We start from the raw sequence: 7287 nt of genomic DNA, 5'->3' as shown, positions 1-7287 counted from the left end.
GCTAACAGACCATTCTGATTGTGTTGTGCCTTATGGTCATTAACAGACCACATTTGATAGTACTGTGCCTTAGGGTCGCTAACAGACCACTCTGATTGTGTTGTGCCTTATGGTCGCTAACAGACCGCATTTGATAGTACTGTGCCTTAGGGTCGCTAACAGACCACTTTGATTGTGTTGTGCCTTATGGTCATCAACAGACCACGTTGATTGTGTTGTGCCTTATGGTCATCAACAGACCACTTTGATTGTATTGTGCCCTATGGTCATTAACAGACCACATTTTTTAGTACTGTGCCTTAGGGTCGCTATCAGACCGCATTTGATAGTACTGTGCCTTAGGGTCGCTAACAGACCACTTTGATTGTGTTGTGCCTTATGGTCGTTAACAGACCATGCATTTCAGTTCATATTGTGATTTTTGAATACCATGCTCCACATCACTAGGTGAACCCCTGTTATACAACAAGCCACTCGCAATCTATATTGCACCACAATAGCCAGACATCCCAGCGAACTAAGGGAAGTAAATTGTACCAGTTAACTACTATAACTACCATGTGCAGAAACCTGACCTCCCTGACCCTCTTAACTACAATCATGGCCTTTGCTACCTACAGCACTAGCCCCCACACAGACAGAAACTTGAGACTCAGGGCAAGACTACCTTGCATATACGAACCCAAAAGAAACAGCACAAACTTTACTGTCAGATCTCCAACTATACAGACACACTTGGATAAGCAAACTCAAGCTACGAAACCATTAACTCCGACCCCAAATCCCACTCACTCTCACAAAAAGAAACACCCGAGTCAAAACAAGCACACAGTTAAATCTGCAAGCTATCCTATTCCTAAGAATACCTTATCACTTATTGGATCTCTTATCAACGCTAGATCCATGGTAGCCCATGCAACTGAAATTGCTGACATACTAAACAACAGCAGCATTGACCTCCTTGCCGTAACAGAAACCTGGCTCCACGAGGCAGCAGGACCCTCCTTGATGTTAGCCGTACCTGACAATTACCAGATCCATAGAGTAGATAGACCTAATGCTAAAGGCGGTGGCCTAGCTATCATCGCTAAAACCACTTTGCCTATCAGACTCACCGCTTCACCCCCCTGTGCCTCCTGCGAAGTACTCTCAGCAAAATTGCAACTCTCTAATAACCGCACGCTAACTATTCACTTGATCTATAGGCCCCCAGGTCCCTTGGGAACCTTCAAAGATGACCTTACCAACCTCATAGCGAACGATACCTAAAATCATTCACAAACGCTGCTGATGGGCGACTTTAACATCGGCTTTAATGAGCCAGATAACAAAAATGGCCTCACTATAACAGCTATCCTAAACGACCACGGCCTTACCCAAAAAGTCCTCTCCCCCACACATGCTAAAGGCAGAACCCTTGACTGGGTATCTGAACTTAACTGCAACATAGTCATTACTGACATCACCCCACAATCATGGACCTACCACTATTTAATAAATTTCACTGCCACACTTGACCTCCTCAGCCCTAAAATTATCAAAATGATACCATCACTCCCCACCAGAAGTAAAAAAGACATTACTACAGAAAAACTCATCCCCCTCCTCCTGCCTACTATCAATGGCCCGATGAACAACACTGACCCAGACACCCTAGTAGACTCCTTTAATAAAGCTATGTCTCATGCACTAGACACTATTGCACCTCCAAAACTACACACAGTTAAACAAGAAGCCCACCTTAATGCTTGGTTCACACCCCAGCTTAAGGACCTTAGAAAGCAGAAACGAAAACTCCAAACTATCTGGCGTAATTCGCCTACCGACGACAACAAAGCTAATTTAACCCGATTCACCAAATATTACAGACAGAAATTATCAACACAAAAAACAATTATTCAATGACAGAATTACCAATGCCAAATCTAATACCAAGGAACTTTTGCCATCCTCCGGGAAATGGAATCTCCCATTCAACCAACTGACACAGTCCCCAAGGACAAGACATGGTGCACTAATATACAGAACGCCCTATCGAATAAAATTTCCACCCTCCAACTTAAAATAACTAATAAAAAAGACGCCCTCACTCCTACTGATCAACAAGCACCTCTAGTGTCTGAACCTAACACTATCCCCCCTTTTAGCTTCAAACCTATCTCCATTATCGACACTGAAAAGGTTATCCTTTCACTGAAGCCTTCTAACTGTAAGGGTGACAGTTGCCCAGCGCAAATAATAAAGGACGCAGCTAGAGATTTAGCCCCATTCATCTCGAAGCTCATTAACTCCTCCTTCAAATCCAACACAGTGACAGCCAACCTAAAAGAATCCTGGGTCCTACCCCTTCTTAAAAAACAAACCCTTGATCCATCCATCCCAACCTATTATAGGCCTATCATCACTGTACCTTTCCTACTAAAAATTATCGATAGAGTAGCCTATCTCCAAATTCAAGATTACCTAGAAGCTAACCATCTACTAGGCTCGCGCCAATCAGGCTTCCGCCCTCTCCACGGCACTGAAACAGCCCTGATAGATCTTAAAACCAAAATGGAGGAATTCAAGATTAGTGGGAAAATAGCGTTGTTACTCCTATTGGACTTGTCAGCAGCTTTTGATCTGGTGGATCATGCAGTTCTATGCAACCACTTCAAGCTTGCTGCCAATTTCACAGGAGAAGCTATAGCATGGGTCCAATCCTTTCTAGCCAACTGGACCATGAGAGTGTTCTCTACTTCCACTTGTGCCGACCCTATCCAAATTACATGTGGAGTCGCACAGGGCTCCTGTGTCTCACCCACCATGTACAACATCTTCACCAAGCCATTGTTCGACAAGTTGGACAGACTGGGTGTCACATACACAAATTATGCAGATGACACCCAGATCCTCATACACCTTTCGGGCAGCTATGCAGCGGACCTGGCTTTGGTGAATAAAATCTACATCCTCATTCAGGCATGGATGGCCACCCATGGCCTCTGCCTGAACGACGACAAAATCGAAATCCTGCTCCTCGGATCAGACCATAACCTATCTAAACTCACCCCGGACTATGCCTCATTTAACATTGATAATAATACTATTAAGGTTATGCGAGAGGTCAAAACTCTAGGTTTTTACCTCGACTCAGCTCTCACCCTCAAAAAGCAAGTGAAATCCCTCGGCTCTTCAACCACTTACACGTGTAAACTCATCCGTGCTGCCAGACCCTTCCTGTCCTGTGCCAGCTGCCTCACCTTGGCCAATGCCCTTGTCATGTCCAGACTGAACTATTGCAACGCCTTATACTCAGGTGCAAATAAGTCGGTCATTGACAAACTCCAGAGATTACAGAATAACGCTCTAAGAGCAGCTTTGAACATCCCACGCAGAGAGCATATCTCCAAATACCGGACTGAGGCCCACTGGCTAAAGATAAAGGAACAAATCCTCCTTAAAACCATTTCTCTCACATCCAAATGCCTCAACAATCAAGCACCCCCCTACCTAGCTGAAAGAATCAACTTGAGACCCTCTAACCGACTGACGAGATCTGCCAACACCTTCTTACTCGAAGTCCCGAGATTCAAACTTATCACGGAAGGTGGTTCCAGCTTCCCAGTTAGAGATGCACAATCATGGAACATACTCCCACCTGACCTTAGACGCCCGTTACCCTACACTAGATTTAGATCTAACGCTCTAAAATGGCTGCATAACAATGATATGTAACAATATTTACCCTTATCTATCTGATCATGTTATACATTGATATTACGGTATTCTTCTGCGCTTACCCATCTTGATCCTATATGTACTGTATCACCTGTATCATTTGTTGTAAGTTACCACTGTTTTGTAATAGCCTGTGTCAGGCATTGTAACTAAGTTTCGAGTCTTCTTGTATTTTTGCACCCAGCTGCCCAAGGGCTTGGAGCGCATTATCAAATAAACAAACAAACAAACAAACATGCAAGCCAGCGCACCAGCCACCTCTAACTTCTTACAGCTCTTCACTACGCCCGCCATCTCCACCCTGGGTAGGGGAGAGACCGAGCTGAAAGGCCCTGAAGTGACAGGCCTCAAGGACAACAACCCCTCACAGAGAAGGCACACTGTCCTCTCCTGTCTCCCAGCGCTCCCCCTTTGCTGTCTCCCCAGCTCCCCCGCTTTTGTTGTGGGCTTCCTCTGGCTTTATCCTCTCCGGGTCCTTCCAAGTGAACAAGGCAGTAGGGTAGCTCCTCCCCGCCGTGTGGTGAAATCACCTCACCCATCCACTCGCTCCCCCTGTAGGCGTAACATACCATGTCTCCCTAGTTCAGTTCTTTTGGGCTGGGAGCATGAAAAGCAAGGAACCAGAGAGGGGAGAACAAATGCCAGACACACCATTGTACACAATCTGCCCCCTTATCGACACAGAAACCCCACATGGAATAAGGTTTTACACTCACCCGCCGGTCCTTCAAAACACTTGTTCCTAAGGGTTTACATTATCCTGAGGTACAAACAACAAAAACTGACATTTTCCATCCCATAACAATGGTACATTCCACCAATGCTGAGCATAACAGATATGCTTATTAGCATATCAATTTGCATACAGCAAATCCCCCTCTGATAGATTTAGTTTGGGCCCCTGGAGCATCACAGCTCAACATTCTCACTGGCTTGACCTCTCTTTGCGATCGCTGAAGTTCACCATCTTCCCCCGAATGATCTTCAGGCTCTGCTTCCTCCTGGTCTACTGATGCAGGAGGCTGGTCCATAGTCATAAAGTCTGACTTCCATATGGTGGTTGGGCTACTTCTGGGTTTGTAGGCTCTCTATCCTCAGCATTTTCCTACTCTCTTGAGCTGGACGCTACAGACGGTACAGTACTGGGGTCTGCAGTGTGTTGGACTTCCACGTGGATTGGCTTCTTTTGATGAATTCTGGTGATACTACTGCTGGGGCAAAAGGAATGTCAGAAACAGTCGGATCCATGTCCACACCATCTTCTATGGGTAGGAGGTAATTCCCGTGGTGGGTCTTCACATCCCTCAGAGTGCCTTCCCTTCTTTGTCTGAACACAGGCAGCCCTGTCAACTGTCGCTCAGTAAGGTATGGCTGGGATTCCCAGCAATCCCCAAGATTGTTTCGTCCTCTTTTCCCTAAACTCCTGATGAGCACCCGATCGCGTAGATTGTGGAACTCAACGTTATCATCATATCTCTTCTTGTTTGCTGCACATTCTGTTCAGCAGCGGCTTGCGCCAGTTGGAAGGCTTGGGACAATTGGTCCTGAAGATCTCTTACATTCTTGCGGTAGTTCTCTACAACTTAAATGGGGAGGAAACCCGGTATACGTTTAACTAAGATAGGTTAGCAACGTATACTCTGTCTAAGTCCGGGAGGACAAAGATCCGTGTTTAAAGAGGAGACAGAGCTATAGTGTAGATGCCACAAATATAAAGAGCTCCCATTGGGAGAGCCACAAAAGGACCAGTCGTGGTTAAAATGATAAACATCAGATTTAATAGAATTATGACCTAAAAAGTGATTAAATAGTGTGGTCCACAGTACATACAATTCATAAACATTTAAACATATATCAAACAGTCGTTACGTGATAAGCTAGAATTAGCTAATTGACAGTGTATCAAAAACAGGGATACACTCAACATCAAGAGGTACGCTTTACAGAAAGTGCAACGTACTCTACAGTAATTAGAATCAGTATGTCAAAAAACTTAATAACTCTGGTGCCAGTACAGAGTATTAGCTCGACATGTTTCAGTTCCTACAGTTATTATGGAACATTCATCAGGAGATATACAGGTGACCACGTAACCAAGACAACATTTAAAAACGAAATGATGACATTTGAAGTATTCGTAGCATCTGCAAAGTAAAGAACAAAAAAAGCGCAAAACATGAGCTTCAAATTAGCCATTATTGTTGCATGCTCAAAATACATGAACCAAGGCATCTAAATAGAGGGAAATAAATACCTCCACTGATGCCTGTGGGTGCTCTCTACTCGAAAGGTAGTAGGCGGTGTAGAACTGAGGGTCGTCTCTACCTAGGATATAGAAAAAACATCCAAATGAGCGCTGAGTAGTAGCTCACTAAAAAAGCAGGATATGTGCTTAGGCTTAGCAAATAGCGAAACTAGTATCGCATAAAAAACATATGAAAAGGTGTCCGGATGAGAGAAACCCAGTGCTGAGAGACAAAACGAATTATCCACAGTGTGCCCCATATAATTCCAGAAGTTGAGAAGAAGTCGGTGACTAGAACCTAAAGAGGTAGTTCAAGGTATAGTCTCTAATCTCGTGTGTTTATAGGAGACAGAAGGCGGCTAGTAACACTCAAAAGTAAACAACTACCCCACAGGCAATACCTTCAAGTTGGCAGTAAGAGTGTCAGTTGTGACCAAATCCGACAGCCCCAGGATATAATCCTGCCGCCAGCGCTAGTGCTCTGTGGATAGTACGGAGAGTGCCGTCTGTTATGCGGGCAGCAGTGCAGCAGGACTGGGCGACCGATGTGCGAGTGGTAGTCAGGGAAATACAGTAGTCCTACAACTATGTTGGAAGAGAAAAGAGATGTAGAGCAATGTGGTTAGTCATGGCAGCCATCATGGAATGGCTCAGACCGGACAAGGAATTAGTACACTAGGTAGCACACAGTCTACAAAAAACGATGGTAAGGGATCAAGTGAGTGTAAACGATTATATGTTGTACCATTCAATAGATTCGTTAAGACCCCTGATGTCACTCTGCAGAGTATATATCATCTTTTGTTCCATATAAAGCAATTTTTTCTCCCGGGTGGCATAGTTGGATCCTTTAAGTGATAACAATATTGTCCATTTGAAATCCTCGTGATGATGCTTCAGAAGATTGAAATGTTTCACCATGGGGGCATTTTCAGTTCTGTTCTTGAGACAGCTCCGGTGTTCCATGATACGAGTTTTGGCTTCGCGGGTTGTTTTCCCTACATAGTGCAGTCCACATTTACAAGTGATCAGGTACACCACAAATTCGGTGTTACAATTAGTCAAGTTTTTCTGTGTCCAGAGCTTTGACAGGCCAACATCTACATTTTTAGTTATAGAGGTCAATTTACAGACCCCGCACGAGCCACAAGGATAGTGACCGGTAGGTTCAGGTAGACCCCATAGGGTGGTTAATCTGGGTTCCTGGATAGGGATAGGTTTAAGTTTGCTGTTACTAACCCTGTTACCTATCGCCGTGCTCCTTTTATAAGCAAAGATCGGCACACTCATAGAGGGGGAGGTCGTTTGAAAGATTTTCCAAT

At 44.6% G+C, this 7287-nt stretch overlaps 1 long non-coding RNA gene across 1 annotated transcript; it reads right to left on the bottom strand.

Annotated features, from left to right (window-relative positions):
• Positions 1-5475: 5475 nt before the first annotated feature.
• On the bottom strand, positions 5476-6117 carry LOC138481745 (uncharacterized). The gene is made up of 2 exons (XR_011274376.1): positions 5975-6117; positions 5476-5864 (listed from the first exon to the last, which is right to left on the bottom strand). It is a non-coding gene; the product is annotated as an uncharacterized lncRNA (long non-coding RNA).
• Positions 6118-7287: the final 1170 nt, after the last annotated feature.

The sequence above is a fragment of the Ambystoma mexicanum genome, chromosome 5p (genome assembly GCF_040938575.1).
Source record: "Ambystoma mexicanum isolate Mex_15411 chromosome 5p, UKY_AmexF1_1, whole genome shotgun sequence".
NCBI classification, from domain to species: domain Eukaryota; kingdom Metazoa; phylum Chordata; class Amphibia; order Caudata; family Ambystomatidae; genus Ambystoma; species Ambystoma mexicanum.
The sequence above is the reverse complement of the archived record's forward strand: the minus strand, read 5'-3'. Positions and strand labels throughout refer to the sequence as shown.